Source organism: Lissotriton helveticus, chromosome 11 (genome assembly GCF_964261635.1).
Source record: "Lissotriton helveticus chromosome 11, aLisHel1.1, whole genome shotgun sequence".
NCBI lineage: Eukaryota > Metazoa > Chordata > Amphibia > Caudata > Salamandridae > Lissotriton > Lissotriton helveticus.
This window is the reverse complement of record NC_136072.1, coordinates 439,155,027-439,172,702: the sequence shown is the minus strand read 5'-3', so window position 1 is coordinate 439,172,702 and position 17,676 is coordinate 439,155,027. Positions and strand designations below refer to the sequence as shown.

The following is a 17,676-nucleotide window of genomic DNA, read 5'->3' as shown; positions in this document are numbered from 1 at the left end:
CCTGGTTTCGCGCAGGATAGAGTTGTGATAGCAATAATCCAGAATCCGTAGGAGCAGTGGTCTGGGATTGGAGCCTGTGGGGAGAGGTCTCGTCGGCACTCGGTGCGCGCGTTCCACTACGAAGTGTGGCGATAATATGCCCTCTGGCAGAAGAGTCCTCAGCCAGTCTTCCACGTATTGCGGAGGTTCCTTACCCTCCCATCTCTCCGGCACACCTACAATTCTGATGTTGTTTCTCTGTGCCCACCCTTCTGCATCCTCTGTACGGTCTTCTAAAAATTTGACTCTGTTCAAGAGGTCTTTTACTTGCTTATCTGTCTGACTGACTCGGGGCTCAAGATCTGCCATCGCTCCCTCCAGAGACGTGGTGCGTTCTGCCAGCTTCTTGTGATCGGCCCTGAGATGGGTGAGGTCAAGCGCAACACTGTCTATTTTGGTTTCCAGAGAGGTGCGGGTGAGTCGGAGCGATTCTTCCAGTCGCTCCATGGCAGCGAGCACAGTGTCTAGTTTTGTCGCCACGTGGTCGGCGTCCATCGGTTTCGGCAGTTTATCAATTTTCCCTTTTAGTTGTGCACCTCCAGTGCCAGTGCGCGTCTTCACTCCCCCAGACATGAGCAAAGTAGTAGGCGATAGGGCCTGCGGTGTCCGCGAGAATCTGCAATAGTAAGAATCGCCTCAATTTGCGGCTCAAGTAGCGTTAGTCCGAAAGTTATGGTGTTTCTGGAGTGTCACAGGGATGGGCAGTATTTGTGCTGTGCCCACCGTGTTGCTTTTTTCACCGTTTTATTTTGTTTTGTTTGCTGCAGTTTCTGTTGTTTCCCTCTCCTCTACTTCAAGTAGCGTCAGCCACTGTGGTCCAAGATGCCAGGTATCGTCTCCGGTTGTCCAGGTGCACTCATCAGCCAGAAGTAGCCACACAGTGTGATTATAGAGTGTGCACGGAGCCGGTGCGTCGGGGGTAACTCTCGTCAGCGTGGGTTTGCACCGCGTCTATCAGCCACTGGTCCTTCCCCGCTGTAGGTACCTCGTCAAAAGTGGTTCCCGATGTAGAGTCACTAGTCTCGCAGGCCACCGCGGTTCTCCGGCAGATGCGAGGGCAATGGGAGAGATGGGGGAGAGCGAAGCGTGGCGTGCTCTAGCGTCTCGACCAAGTGGTAGGCCGCGGCTTCGTGGTGCTCTCGTTGTGCAGCTGCTACAGTATGGTCTAGCGCTGCAGTCCACCTTTGTCAGCGCAGGGCCCTGTCCCGATCAGCAACATGGGGCCGCGCTCTCTGGGAGATAGCACCTCTCTTAGCTATGGCCCTCCATAGGCTCCCAGTGAGAGCTCGCACCCCGGACCTTCTCCAGGTGCCAGTCAGCAAAGGGGTGTAGGGTGCTGAGGTGTCCGTGTGCTGCATCAGTAGCCTGGGACTCCGTAGCCCGGGAACGCGGACCCCGCTCTGGTCTCGGATTCCATGGGGCCCTCCGGCGTTCCGCGGCACAGGCCTCGCCCTCAGGCCCAGCGCCCCGGCGGAACCTCCGGTCTCTCGTGGCCTCGCCCGTCAATCAGGCAGAGTATGATGATTCGGGGGTACCCCAGTAAGGGTCCGGAGCAGTCAGGCGTGTCTCTACAGAGGCAAGGCGGGCTATAAGGCAGAGGACATTGTCCGAGCGCACCGCCTGCAGGTCTCAGGTAAGCACGCTCAATGGGATATGCCCCGTCATGGTCTCCGCGCGGGTGACATCGTGGTCCACACCCGTTGGCATGAGGCTCCATCCCGGTCCGCAATTCGGTGTCGCGGTCCCGGGGAAGGGGGGGTCTCGTCTCCTCCAGTCGTGGCTCCTGACAGGCGTCTGGCAGGGCTTCTCGCTCCGGGTCTCGCCCAATCTCCACGTGGTGGGGGCCGCAGGGGGTATCAGTGCTGGTACAAGTCAGCCTCTGCTGGGGTCTCGGGGGTGTAAGTGCATCCGCCCGGGTCCAGTTGCAGAGCCTCAGGGGGTCTCAGGCACCTCGCTTTGTAGGCCGCGTCTCCAGGCCTTGCGCTCAGGTAGAGACCCCGGCCTTCCGTAGTCGCGCCCACCGGCTAGGCAGCGCGCGATGCGGCAAGGAGTCCTCAGGGGATGTCGGAGCCGTGGGAATTGTCCGACCAGCGCTAAAGTCGGCACAGGGACGGAGGATGTTGCCACAGTGCTCCGCCTGCGATCTCAGCCGGCTGCGGAGAAATGTTGCGGCTTATCGGCCTAGGGAAGGGGAGCTCAGTCCAGAGCTCCACCCGTGTGCGTCTGCCGCCATTGCGTGCCAAGCCACGCCCCAGCAATAAACATTTTCCATGGGTACAGTTAAAAACAACATTCTTAATCTAGAACATGTAATATATAAAGTCTAAAACCATTTCACATCATATATGTACACATTAATATGCATAATAAAGTAATTATTAACATTAGCATACACTTTCAATTTAATAAAAAACTCATGCTTGGGAATCGCATTTATAGCTAATATAAAACATCATTTAATAGATTGTCTTCTTTTTGCCCACATCTGCCTAAAAAACTTAGCAGTTGCGCTAACATACAACCCAGAGGGGTCAGTTCTTAGTATCCTCAGAGCAGTACGGTGGCACAAAGTCCCAATACGCTGACACACAGGAGCCAATTACACCAACCGAATCTGGGCATAAGCTGCACATGCGAAAAACAGATGTGGCACAGTCTCCTCTTGGTCAGAGCAGTAGGGACAATTATCTGTATCAAGGCACCACCACCTAACCATAACGGGCTTCAAAGGGAGAAACCCCGTTGATGGCACAATTTCCTATCTAGCGGAGTCGTTATTAAATCCCAGTACACCTCAAACTCATGCACTACTTTAACATCCAAAAACTGCCCCAATAATGAAGTGTTCCACCCTCTGTAATGCCAGTGCCCAATACTGGTGTTTCAGTATCCCTTGGATAGAAAGGCATCCATAGCTGGATGATACCAAAGGTTTCCATAGCCTAATAAGATCAACAACTTCTTGATCGAGCAAAACCAAGGGATTTTATGAAATCAGACAGTTTTCATAACATCTTGTAGGGCAGCAACATAATGGCTCAGCTCTGGGGGTATCCATAGCAGAGGGGCCTTAAAGGCAACCTTTTTAACACCCATATCCAATAACAGAGGACACAGAGGAGTACTAGCTGGAAGGGAAACAGTGCTCTTAACCCCTTCCATGCTGGGCCGATTTTGCTCCTGTGCTGCAGATTCCAGAACAGGGTGCGGTCATGACGGCCCCCAGCCGTCATCAGCACACGAGCACTGTAGTGCATGACGGCTGGGGGCCGTCATCAGCATGGAAGGGGTTAAAACCCTTTTTCTGAGCGTTTCAGGGTGGGCACTTCTCTAAATCCCCAAAGTTCAGCACCGTATAATGCAACCCCTATAGTCTTGGCCTCATATACTTGGAGAGCTGGCTTCACTGGTTTAGTAAAGGATGACTGATGTGCTTTTAGGATAATGCCAGTAATCTGCCTGTGTTTTAGGCAAGCCTTGTCAATATGCTTGGACCAGGATGTGTCAGATGAAAGTTTTATTCTTATGTATTCAAATGAATCGCCCCTCTCTAGGAGCCTATCTCCTAGCCTCAGATTACCCATGATCTTTTTTGCTATGCTAAACACCATGAACTTAGTCTTACCTATTATTAATTTTCAGGCCATGATCCTTGATAAATGCATTGAATTTATTCAGAAGCATTTGGAGGCCACTCAGGGTTTTTGAGATTAACAGAGTATCCTCCACGAACAACAATATGGGGATCTTAACAATGGCTATAGATGGGTCGTCTGCTGGGGACTCCAAGAGATAATCGACCATCCTGTTCACATATAGGGAAAAAAAGATGGGTCCTAACACACATCCTTGCCTTACACCTTTTGTTACAGGAATCCTATTAGTAAATTGGCCTTGTGACCCCCATCTAACCCTGGAATAGTTGTTCTCATAAAGCCTAATCAACAAAGCTAAACTTTCATAAGGCATACCTATCTCCTGCAAAATCTGCCACAGCCTACACCTTGAAACCAAGTCAAATGAAGATTTGAGATTGACAAAAGCAACAAACAATTTTCCCCTGCCGATCAAAACAGTCCTCTAGTAAATTGAAACAAACCAGAAGACCTTATCTACAGTGAATGTTTTGACTCTAAAACCTGCTTGGAGTGAAATATATTATCTCTCTCAGCTATTCAATCCTGGATTTTTAAAAAAATCATGCAACAGAACACCTTTTGTATACAATCTATAAGGCTGATGGGCCCATAGTTAGCTGGTAGAGCCTTGTTCCCTTTTTATATACTGGGTCACTTTGGGTCCCTGCCTTGACTCTGGAATAGAAGCCCCCATTGCAATGCCATTAGATAAGGCTGCTATAGAAGCTGCCCATGGGTCAGTGTCATGTACTAGCATTTCTATAGGCAACCCATCTGGATCCCTCCCGTTCGCAAAAGAGGCTAGTGAGTTGATAAAGTTCTCTTTTGTGAATGGTGGAATATTGAAATTCTGGAGGCTACTTTGTAACACAGGGTCCTCTCTATCAGTGCCCTCCTCATAATACAGGGCTGAGAAATGGAAAATAATTCTATGGCTGGGACATAATCAGCTGGTTCAGACCCTATATTGGTCTCCCCACTAGCAATCACCTTCCCAAATCGGGTTTGGTCCCTGGCCAAACAAGCATCTAATATCTCACCCCATCTTTCATTGTCCCACTTTTTCTTAGCCCTCAGAAGGAATGGCTTGTCTCATTCCTAGCACTGGCATTCATACTTGGGTTCTTTGCTTTGATCTCTCTTGCCAGCGTGCACCTTTCTTCCCTAAATTCTATTACAGGACCGGAGGCTTCGGATTATGCTTTCTCTTTCTTTTACTGTCAACACAACAGCCAATGAAAAAAGTTAATTCAATAACACAAAACTACATTTCCCGTGATGCTCTTGCACCAATCACGCCCCATCAGCCCCTATAAGAGCCATCATCACCATCCCATGAGCCGTTTTCTTTGCTGCTCACAGGAGAGATAAGTGCTCTCTTATTATTTTCAGGACTAATTGTGCTTATGGCATTTTGCATATTGAGCTATGTACGTTTTGAAATTGACGATTGATTTGATGGTATCTATTCTGCTGAATGCTTTGTGTTGTTAATTCATTTTATTTGTGTATTTGCACGCTGTAATGCGCGCCGCGTGAGTGAACTGGTCATTGACCGCGTGAGTAGCAGTTGTTACAGTTTTCAACTGGGTCTGCTCCCAGGGGAGCAAGAGTACCTTTCCGCTTTCGCAGATTATTAAGGCCGCATTGGTGGCGCGCTCATCGCTTTGTTGTCATGGGCTTCCCTCATCGCCCGACAACCTTCAGATCCTGTGTTTTTGCGTCCGACGTGGGCAGCCCAATTGGGCTCAATTTGGGGTCGATTTGGGCTTGTTTTGGGCTCCCATTGGGCTGCACATGTCGGGAATGTCCCGTTTAGGTGAATTCCCGCTATTCCCGAGGGAAAACTCAGGAGATCTCAATACACCTGACCGCAGTAAGAGTAATCGCCTTTTAGGAGTGGGCACACGCTCCATATATAAAAAATGAATTTGGGCTCCTACGCCTGGTAAAGGCTGCAACAACCTGATTACAGCACTGCTGAGGGGGCTTGGTACTCTAGATTGATATTGAAATACTGTGTGTAAGTGGGCTGCCCCCCTTACTCCTCTGTTTTAATAACACTAATACTTACCTTGTTACTCACCTCAGCCACAGTATATATTTTGATTAAGACCATGGATGACTGGGTGAGATATGAAGATGAGGTGGAAATATATTTTGATGGACAGCAGGAGACTGTTCTTGAAGACAACATTATTGACGCTCTGGACGCCTCCGTCCAGCAGTCAGTCAACAAGGCTTTGGCGAGCATAGTCCCAAGCACTGTGCAACAAGCTTTGGCGGCTGCACTAAAACCCATCACTTAGCAGCTTGAGAGTTTTGCCAAACGCCATGTGTTCAAAAAGACTAAACCCAAGCTTGATACCCTTCGGACAAAGATGGGGCGAAGGAAGGGCAATGGCCCCACTCCAATGTATTAGATTCCTTACCTCAAAACGATGCACAGGATCATGTTTATTCGACTTGGAAAAAGGCTACAAGTAAGCAGAGGGTATACGTGGATACTGACACCACAGACAATGACATTACAGACAAGGAAGCCCCTCCTAGAAAAAAGACTAAGAAATTAGTTCCAGATTCTCCGCCAATCAATACCCCTTTCACTTTTAACCCAAGTGACATTTTGCACCCGTGTTCTTTCGATTGGGCCCGCCCCTGAAGTCACAGATTATTTGCATGATAATCTTCGTAAAGGGTTTGATTAAGAAGTGCATAATTGACTTCGCTCAGAGTATCCTTGGCCGGATCTACCAGACTAGGTTGCCGAAACCACAGAGATTGACGTAAGCCTGCTCACCTTTCTTAAAAAATGTGCCTAAGATCCTAAGAAAGAGATTGACCGCGCTTGGCATGGGTGTCAGGATAAACTCCTGGACGTAGTGGGTCCTTTAGCTAAAATATTAGAAATGGCCCTAGTGGCCAAAGAATCCGCAACACCAGTGGACACGGATATCTTGCCAGGATGGACCCAAAGGGCGATCTGCCTCATTGGCAATGCTAACTGTCCCATCTCCACTGAACGGCGCAAGTCCTTGCTCATGCGCATGGATTCGAACCTCATAGAGCTTGCTGTTGCAGAGCTTGGACCCCTGGCTGAGGACAATCTTTTTGGTGACCGCTTTGTAAAAGACATCTCAAAATACACAGAGACATTCACATCTCTGGACAAAGCCAAATCTGGAATAAAGAGTGTTTTCCAGCAAGGCCTTTTTAAGAGAGCCGTACAAGACAGGGGACGCTCGTCAGGCCCTTACTATAATCAAGGTTCCCCTAGAGGTGACTATGGCTGCGGCAGAGGAGAGTGGGATTCGACTAGAGGAGGTACCTTCTATCCCACATGCCGACGCTTCAACAGACGCTGTTTCCACAGAGGTTGGAGCAAAGCGGGAATCCAGTTGCAGAATTCTGCAGGTAAGAGTGACAGACGTTTCTCCTTTACCATTGGAGGGGGGTCGGACTCAGTTCTTGGTCCACAATTGGAAAAAGTTGACACAGGATGCATGGGTCTTACAAACTTTTCTGGGGTTCCATCTAGAGTTCTATTGTATGCCACTTCAGGACACACACCCCAAACAACTCCGTTTTTCGCAACAAGAATGTGTTTTTATAGATACAGAAATAGGCGAATTGCTGCGCAAATACGCGATTGCTCACTGCAACAGCAGGCCTCACGGTTTTTGCAGCAATGTCTTCTTAGTTCAGAAGAAAGGTGGTGGCCACAGACTAGTTTTAAATCTGAGGGAGTTCAATCACTCCATGATTTACAAACACTTCAAGATGGAAGGTATCCATCTTTCAAGGGACTTACTGAAAAAAGGGTTTGATGGTCAGACTGGACCTCAAAGACGCTTACCTTTCCATTCCCATTTTTCTTACCTCATCGACATTTCCTACAATTCCAATGGAGGGAACAATGGTTCGAGTACTTTGCCCTTCCTTTCGGGCTTTCCTCAGCTCCTTGGTGCTTCACCAAAGTAATGAAACCGGTGATAGCACAGCTGCGAGAGCAGGATGTTCGCATGATCATTTATCTGGACGACATTCTGATCATGGCTCAGAGTCCAGCTTATGCCCACGACTTTGCATGATTCACATCGCATTTGCGAGTTTTTCTACCAGGCCCTTTATGAACAGCACGAGGGCAGATTTTTGTATGCCCCTCTATTGAATTCAGATGTACCATGTACTACCTCCTCTCTTGTCAGCCTCTTATGGTGCACTTCCATTATTTTTAGAACGGTGCCAGAAAAGTACGGCGACCACAATGAAATCACATTACTACCAAGCGTTCAATGCCGCCGCATGAGGACTAATGCTCAAGTAAGTGTCTCTCCCTTCCAAACCATGTGTTAATGGCTCATCAGCCAGAACTGTCCTTTGAGGATTCTTTCCATTTTTGTTTATTTCAGAATCGGTAGGAGCGCCCTAAAGCCCACTCAACGACGGCACATCCGTTGACCGTCTGTTCCATGTAGGTAACTCCTACATTTCCTATTATAAATACAGCCAATTCACCACGTAGATTACTAATACTAGCTTTTACATTGATTTATAGGCTCTCCACCTTTGTCCTGATGAAGACCCCAACATGAGGCAAAACTAACCCTTCAGCACACAAGGGGTCGAAACGTAGACTACGCCAACTTAACACACCATAGGATTCAATGCAATGAATGTATCTCACCTATGTGTGATGTGTTTTGGGAACATTAATACTACCTTGATTGTAAAGGCGTATTTGATTTTACTGTGATGTTATCAATGTCACACCACCTTTACCCAGTCCCTCACAACCTCTTCACTTCCCTTCCCTCTCACACCGAGAGAACTTTTTAATGTAATGAATTCACAATTACATTGAATGAATGTCGATCATAACATGATAAATTCCTTGTTTGAAATCTAAATGAGTGAACTTTTGCTGTGAATAAATGCAATCTGACTAAGAATATTGCATCTGTTACTATATTAGACTGTATTTAATAATATGTGGTGTTCATTGGTATGAAGTAATACTAAATAACTGTTCTTTTTATATAATTGATTGATAACTCAGACCACTTCTTCTTGTACTTTCAGAGTCCAAGCAGCATCTTCAAATGTCTCTTTTGCAGAGTTTAGGGTTTGTGATCAACAAACCCAAGTCAGCTCTTTCTCCAACTCAGACAATAGATTTTCTGGGTGCTGTGATAGATTCTCGGGCTGCTCAACTGAGACTTCCCAAGGCCAAACTAAGGGATCTCAAGAAAGAGATACTGGCAATTCTCAAAAAGCAGATGGTCTCACTCAGGACAATTGCCAGAGTAGTAGGGTTACTGGCCTCCTCCATCCAAGCGATTTTCCGAGGCCCTGTGGATTACAGGGCCCTTCAGGGGCTAAAGATTCAACATCTCTAAAAAGGCTTGTCTTACACGGACCTGGTGCCGTTGTCGCAAGAAGTGCTGGAGGAGATGCAATGGTGGCTGGGCCACGTAGAAGCGTGGAACGGCAGGGCAAATTTCAAGTCACAACCCGAGGATATATTAGAATCAGACGCCAGCCGATGGGGCTGAGGAGGGCGATGCGGAGATATCTCCACAAGATGAAGGTGGTCTCCCCAAGAGTTATCCCTACACATCAATTGCCTGGAAATACTAGCAGGTTCCTTTGCAATACAGACACTATCTCCCAAACAGACCTTGTGTTGTATCCTACTCAGAATGGACAACATTTCGGCAGTGAGGTACATCAACAAGTTGGGAGGTACGAGGTTGTCTCTACTAGTAGAGATTGCCAAGGACTTTTGGCACTGTTGCCTGAGTCGACAAATCACGGTAATAGCAGAGTACATTCCGGGCCAGTCCAACTTGGTGGCAGACTGGAATTCCAGACACCTCAAAGATTACAGCGATTGGCAACTTCAACCATCCCTATTCCATTGGATACAGGAGATTTGGGGTCCTTGTTAAATAGACTTGTTTGCGACCAGATTGAATCAACAGGTAAGACCCTTTTTCACCTGGAGACCAGAGCCATTAGCGAGGGCGACGGGCGCCTTCTTTCAGGATTGGTCGGAGGGCTGAATTACGCATACCCCCCCTTTCTTCTGATTCCCAGAGTGATGTCACATATTTGCAAACAGCGAGTGGAGGTGATTCTGGTGACTCCGCTGTGGAGATCGCAGCCCTGGTTCCCAGTTTTGTAGGAGATGAGCTGCGATCTTCCCAGTATGCTTCCTTAGTTGCAGTCGCTGCTCCTGGGCCCTCACAAAGAAGAGCATCCAATGGTCATAGCAGGACGATTGTCCCTGATGGCAATCTAGACTTTCTGGAAACAGTGGGAAATGCCGGGATTTTCGGATACAGCTTCAGCTTTCATCAGACAAGCCTGGGCTCCTTCAAATAGGAAACAAAACTCTTCAGCCTGGAAAGGCTGGGTGGGTTGGTGCCTGGAACGGCACGTGGATCCCAAGGGGGCAGAACTATCCCATGTCATGAATTTTCTCTCCGACAAGGCCACTGAGGGTTTAACTTACCGTTCTGTGAATAACTGCAGATCAGCAATTTCAGCAGGGCATTCCTAGGTTGCCGGTACACCTGTTGGCATGCATCCAGTGGTATGCAAGCTTCCTAAAGGCATACGAGTAATGAACCTTCCCAAACCTAAATACACATGCTTATGGGATGTTTCTTTGGTCATATCCCTATTGGATAGCTGGCCAACCAATAATCTTCTGTCCAGAAAGCAATTATCTGCCAAATTGGCTATGCTTTTAGGCCTGTCAGCTTGTAGGAATTCATCGGATGTCCGGGCCTTGAATATATCAGGTAGGGTATTTACTCCAGAGGGAGTTGCCTCTAATATTAAAGGGCAAAAAAATACTGTATCCAGATGTATTGAATATAATGCATTTCCAGAGAATGGTAAATTATGTGTTGTACCATGCTTGAAAGCCTTTGAAGAATGTACCCGTTCACTGAGACCGGAAGGTTTTACTCAATTATTAATTGCATTGCAAAAACGTTTTAAGCCAGTGTCAGCTGCCCCCCTAGCCAGATGGTTACGAATTGTTATGCAGGAAGCTGGTGTTGATGTTCAAAGGTTTGGAGCACATTCTGTACGTGGTGCCATGGCTTCAAAGACTTACATGTTGGGTTCTAATAACCAGGACATTATGAGATGTGCTGACTAGTCAGCTTAATCAACTTTTAAACAATGTTATTATAAACCGGTGGATGATATAACCTCAGTTGAATTTGGTAATCGTTAAACTAGCATAATCCGAAGCCTCCAGTCCTGAAATAGAATAAAAAATGTGCTAGCATTCGCGCCAATAATTTTCTATTCTATTAAGGACACGGAGGCGAGGATTATCCCACCCAGTTATATTTCAATGGCATTGTAATAATTGCCCACCTGTATGTGATGTAATGTGATTCTCTGTTATATAGAAGTTACAGGTTGTTCATTTCCTTTATTTCAGGTTTGGGTAGGAGATTCTTCAAGTTGAAAACCTTAGTGGAAGTCATGGTGTCCCGTTAATCTTTCACATTGGAGGATATTGTTTGTTATCACAGTTAACGGTTCACACTTGGACTGCCAGTTCGATCAAAGAAAGAGGCTCATGGGATGGTGATGATGGCTCTTATTGGGGTTGATGGGACGTGATTGGTGCAAGAACATCATGGGAAATCTAGTTTGTGTTATTGAATGAATGTTTTCATTGGCTGCTGTGTTGACAGTAAAAGAAAGAGAAAGCATAATCCTCGCCTCCGTGTCCTTAATAGAATGAAAATTATTGGCCCGAATGCTAGCAAATTGTTTATTCTCAAGTAAACCACAAATTGCTCTTTTGATCGGAGGGCCTTCTCGCAGCATTGGGGAAATTGTAAGACACATGCTATCACCTGCAACAGCTCCTTGTGTACCTCAGCAAAATCAACAGGAGAACTATCCTTAGCTATGCTAGTTGCAACTGCGTGTAGTGTCACCTGGACCTCTTCGCCAATTTGTGTCAGGATTTATGGTCTTGACTTCACCTGGCAACCTTTTAGCCGCCGTCTGTCTGATGTATGTATATCATTGTTGATATTGGTCACAGATTCTAATACGTGTTTATCAAAAAGTCTCATCATTATGAGGCACAGAGGGTTGTGGTCACTCTCCAATCTTTCCTTTACTTCCACGTCATCAACACAGGGCCATAATCTTAAATCAACCAAAATATAGTCAATATGACTTTTGGCCAAATTATTATTAAAGGTCCATGCCACTCTTGGATCAGATTTCGTACAACCATTAATGGCCCTGACTCCATAGTCAATATAATTTAATAGGCAGAAGCTCCAATTGGGAAATACACCACACTTTGACCTCTTCTGCTGCATTCATCCCCATCAAGGGGTTTGAATGTGTGTTGAAATCTCCAACAAACATTGAATAGGGACGTGACAGGAGGCTATTCAAATATACTTCTAATGTGTTATCTTTCCGGATGGTTGACTGCCCTTGACCCCTCGTGAATAGATATTAAAAAGCACCACCCTATGGTCCTTTCGGGAAATCTTTATAGGAATTTTGAAAAAGCTATGAGGTTCTGCCTATCATCCATTATCTATAGTACAGTAACGTAATACCCCAACCCTCAAATGCAGGCATGCTTCATTATGGGACTTCGCCTCCTTAAGTAAAAAAATGGGCAATTTTTTGGCTCTACATGCTTTATTATATGAGACCTAAAGGCTTTACTGCATCACCTGAGCTATACAGTTATCTCTGGCTCCACAGTTAGGTATCAGAACAAGATAAATTGGCAATTCAAGAGTAAACTGTCCCAGCAAGATATCATCCACTGCAGGAACTCCATATATGGCCACCAAGGGTGCAGAAAGGGAAGTTGAAGGCTTTTGGAAGAATCACTGTTAATTTCCACTTTAAATAATGCAAGGCCTCCATAAACCTCATCTAATGGGAGGGACAGGCTTTCTTTTTTTCACTCAGTTAGGGAACTGACATTTTCTACAGACATTTATCTGGACGGGAATGCCACGCAGTATACTGCCAAGGTATATGACTGTTTATAGTACTCATTCAACATATATTGTGATGTGCAGCAGTGCAGCTAATTTATACTGCAATGCAGAGCTGCAGTTTGAAGCATCTCCATGGAACCATTTGTCACAGTTCATGTTGTGTTTTTGGCTGATGGACGGGTTCACAGTGAAATTCGAGTCAATGACTTGACAGTGAATTAAATTAAATTACAACTCACCTGCTCAGAGCCAGGTCATGAAAGCAAGTCATGAAAGTGTGAATTACTACTTCTGACAGGTCAGACAAAAAAGTAGCTTGATATTACCCTGAAATATTTAACCAACTACAAATATACAGGTTTAAAGGATGACTAAATATTCCCTAATATGTGGTGCTTTAATTTGTTTACATCTGCTATGTTTTTTATATGTGTTGTGATTGTAAATTTTCATACAAGACTAAATAGTAAACATCGGGGCAGATTTGCTAAGATTTTGAGTAAGAGTTGCATCACTTTTGTGGGCAGCCCCGAGGCAAACTCATTTGTGTTATTTACAAAGGCACTTTGCATGGCTTTGTTTGGTTTAGTAAATACAAAGTAACACAAAGCAGTGCATAGAGCTGCCTTACTTTACCTTGTGTTGGGCAGGAGTTCAATTGATGGAGTATGGGCATTCCCATGTATCCACCCCGGGATTTCAGCGCATTCCCAGATGTACAAGGATTCGTATACCTTGGTTTGTGTCAAAGTGTTATTCCTTCCCTAGTGAGGTGAAACTAGGAGAGATATCTTTATTCCTCATCGTTATTGCCTCCTTCCATATGTGCAGCATTTGGAGGCACACATAGAGGAAAATACAGTTAAAGACTACTTTTGTGCAGGAAGGATCCATTCCTGGACAAAAAAATGCGCCTATAATGCAGACTCCATTGCACCATGGTTCAAGGGTGCCTAAGTGGTGATAGGCAGCACACAGTGCATCAGTGCTGGGGGGAGGCAGGAACGCGTCAGATCTTAATTGACATGGAGCACTTCTGCTGTCTCCCTTTTATGCAACACAGTGCAGCAACTTTGGTTGCTACCCTGTGCTGCGTGAACAATTAGTAAATCTACCCCCTACTAGAAGACACCCATCATCTCAGTTAACTTCCATGAATGTCAGTTGAAGCTGAACTAGTGGTCCCAAAACCAAGAAGCATTTATGAACTTTGGGCATCCGACCCTCCAAAGCCGGATCAATCTAGTTCCGCCACTACCTGTGCTCATTCTCACTCTTCCAGTTCTTTGGAGAGGCTACGTTGCAGTGTCCAAGAGGAATGCCATGTGCCTCTGACAAGCAACCAGCTATCCTGTGAATCGGACATCTTGGGTGGGCATCTCCCTCCTAGCTTTCAACCATCTCACGCATTAACGGAATTGAGAAAAAAAAGAAACTCATTTGTGTAGTCAGGGACTATTAGCACCTTTTTGCTCTCCATTGTCATGGCCCCTGGCCCTCAAAATCTGCATGATATTGCCTCTGTCTCGATAACTGAAGAAATGCACCACCATTGGACACGGGGAAGCACCAGAGATTGGGGGCCTTATGGCCACTCTCATTGCACGCTCCACTAAGAAGAATTTCGAGATTCTGCCACTCAGCATCATATCCACCAACCAATCTCACCACTTCGATTCGTACTGCTAATCCGATGACCCTAATGTTGTTGCAATGTGAACAGCCTTCCATGACATCTATCTTCCACCAAAAGTGCAGAACTTCCTCTGGACCTGTATGGATGTACTTTTGAACGTCAGACAGGGTTGGTTGCATCATCATCAGTATAGATTTATTACCACTCACTCACTACCTAAGCTTCTTTAGGTTTTCCTGGAGGTGTCCCACATCAATTCCAGCGATGACTTAATGCCTGAAATAGCCTGAAATATGTTATCAAATTTGCCAGAATGCTAGAGGAGTGTCTGCTCTACTGAATTCAGTGCCGGTTTGTCAGAAACATCAGCTGGGGTCCCTCATTTTTAGATTCTTGGACTTAACCATGATGCTCCCTGAAAGCCTGTACACAGTAAAGCACCCAATGACCCCAGGGGGGCAACTCTCTACCCACAATGAGCGACTCAATGGGTGCTCTAATGCGTCACACCTCAGTGTCTAATATGCCCCGAATTATGTACCTCCTATTAGGTCGTAGGTGCCACCCACTAGTCTGGTCGCTCTCCATGGAGGTGGTCAAGGTAATGAAGTATGAGGTGTATGCACAGTGCAGGAGGCCATCAATTGGTATTGTTAGTTACAGTGTACTGTCCCATTTGGTAGAAGTCACAAACTATCTGGCTGCAGTACACTGCCAATGACCTTTAAACTGGCCCCTAAACCATGTTCAGATCACTCCATTGTTCTCTCTTAGAAGCAGCTGTCCGAGATAGCAATAGCCGACTTGTGGTGGCCCACGCGGTCCACATACCCTCACACTACTGGGTCTGTGCTCTTGTGGAGGAGCAGTAGGCCTCCAGTGCCTGGCCCCCACATCTCCTTGGCTGATGCAGTGCCCCACCAGCAGCTCCTGTGCACTGTCCTGCCACCCCTTATCTGCTCTCATTCACAGAGTGCCTCCAATCTAGACCCCAGCACCGCTCAGAACTATCTTCATTCTCGTTGTTGCTCTGACCAGGTAGTCTGTTGTATGAGTTGTTGTTAAAGAAGTTGTTAGGAATGTATTTGGGGGAATTTTCTGGAATGATCTTGTAAGGGGCCAACTGCAAACTAAATCTAATGTGGATTGGACGATAGGCCCCCTTGCCATTATGTACTTTCAATAGTGTAATCAACGGGTCTTTTAGAACAGCGATGATTGGTGATAAAGGTGGACCATATCTTGATCTTGAAGGTGATTTATATGGATTTATTGGGGTTACTGACAACTCAGTATTATACCGTGGAGCTTAGTTTCTCCCATGATGGACAAATAGTGTAAACGTCCCTATTTTTTGTTTAAATGGGAGGGGGGGCTGCTAAATGCAACCGACCTATAGACCTCCTATATTCATCTGCAAAGATCATGGGGAGAGTTGTGTTTGATAGATTAGATGCATGGGTAACTGATAATCATGTACTAACAGATTCCCAATATGGATTCAGTGAATGTTTCTTGTGTGGCTAGGGGAAGGTGATCTATCCAGTCTGCAAGGTCAGGTGTTGTGTCCATCTATCCTTGTGTATGTTGTTTGTGTTCAAGGCCATTTCACTCCTGTTATTATTCATGTTGTTGTTTTCCATGTTTTCTCAGAGAAGGATAGACGTTAGTGGAACTTTGTGTTTATGTAGATAAGGTTGCACATTAAGAACAATCGGGAGGAAGAGAGGCAAGACTATCACACCTTGTATTTGGGATGAGGGATGGTTGTGTTACATTTTCGTAAAAACAGTTCTTTTATCTTGTTTTTGGTCAGCAGATACATCAATGATAGCTCCATGGGTGATTGCACCATACCAATAATGACCTTACAATTGTACATCCAGGCCATAGGGGAGGAGTAGGGGCCTCACATTAACCATTTACATTTCCAGTGACCACTGTAAACAGTGGCTCTATTTTGACACTAAGCATTGCTTCATCCTCCCTGTGTTATGAGTCCATTAAGGGCAGACAGTGATGATGGGTGTGTTCAAAGATTAATGATGGAATTTAGAATTATGAAGGTGGTGATTGGTAGAATTAATTGTTGTCTGCCTTGTTGTTGGTCACATAGGGCAAAATAAGCCAAGAAACAAGTCACTCTTAGATACCATTAAACAATCTGTGAATTCCATGATGAATCAGTGCAGGAATATTCCAACTCACCACTTCTTCAAATTTCATATGAACAGCCATCGCCACAATGACCCAACCACAACAAAGCCAAATACATTGCCTTTAACTCTACCTCTGCTCTGACCTTGTAGGCACCCCTCACTTCTAGATTTGTATTTCTCTGTAGTGCACAGCATTTTCCAAGGCTTTTTCGTCTACCCAGTGATATTCAATCTATGTATAAGGGATCTTGAAGCTCTGCTCTTGCACAAGAACATTGAAATATGCCAACATCACGGCTGTATCTGAAGGTCTGGTCAGTACATTTAATGTTGAGGGGACTGCTTCACAATTAATGGAACATGGATATCAAAGGCTTACCTCAGGCTCAATACCATACATATAGAATGTCTGATCATTTCCACTGACAGGAATTGACAACAAATACAAAATTTGGTCGTAGGGAATCCATCTTGGCAGCTTCACTTCCTAGTCACTGCAGGCTCCATGATTCTGGCCTTCTACATAGACATCACATGAGGAAAATAGTATAACACAAAAGAAAAGACAAACCTGTTTGCTTCCGGCTGTCTCTGCTAAGCTACTAGGCTTTAGAAATGCTGTCCAAGTTTGGGTCCTGTCCTATCTTCACGTTTCCCACAAATACCTTGTTGATGTCCCTCAGAGCCACCTAAACACACTACAGAGCACACTGTGTGCCATGATCTGTGTGTTTAGAAGTATGGCATACTCATAGCTACCCTCATAGAACTCTGTTAGTTCTCTCTTTCAGGTTCCTGGGCATCATCTATATAATAGTCACTTCAAGCTATCTATCTCACCTGGCAACCAAGATTAATATCCCTGATGGATTGTGCAACACCTGCAGCAGCATAACAAGATTTGAGAAGTTAAAGTGTAAAAGGCGAGTACAATAGATCAGGCCTTCTGGCTTTCATCATGGATGCTGAATTCCTTATTGGCCCAGATCTGGAAGAATAAATGTCTTCTAAACTTCTGACAGGATCTCTAGACCCCCTATCATCAAACAATGTGTCACTGCATTGTGATTACACAAATACCAGACGCACACTGAAGAAAATACCACCTTACATCCATCCTGCTCTAATCTAACTTTTTCCCATTTCACAGTGTCGCCAAATACATTAGTATGAATATCACTCTCCCACAT

At 45.6% G+C, this 17,676-nt stretch overlaps 1 protein-coding gene across 7 annotated transcripts in view; it reads right to left on the bottom strand.

The window, feature by feature from the left end:
• Window positions 1-17,676, bottom strand: part of DOCK10 (dedicator of cytokinesis 10) — a 1,735,912-nt gene that overhangs the window by 723,139 nt on the left and 995,097 nt on the right. The gene's annotated exons all lie outside the window — the stretch shown is intronic.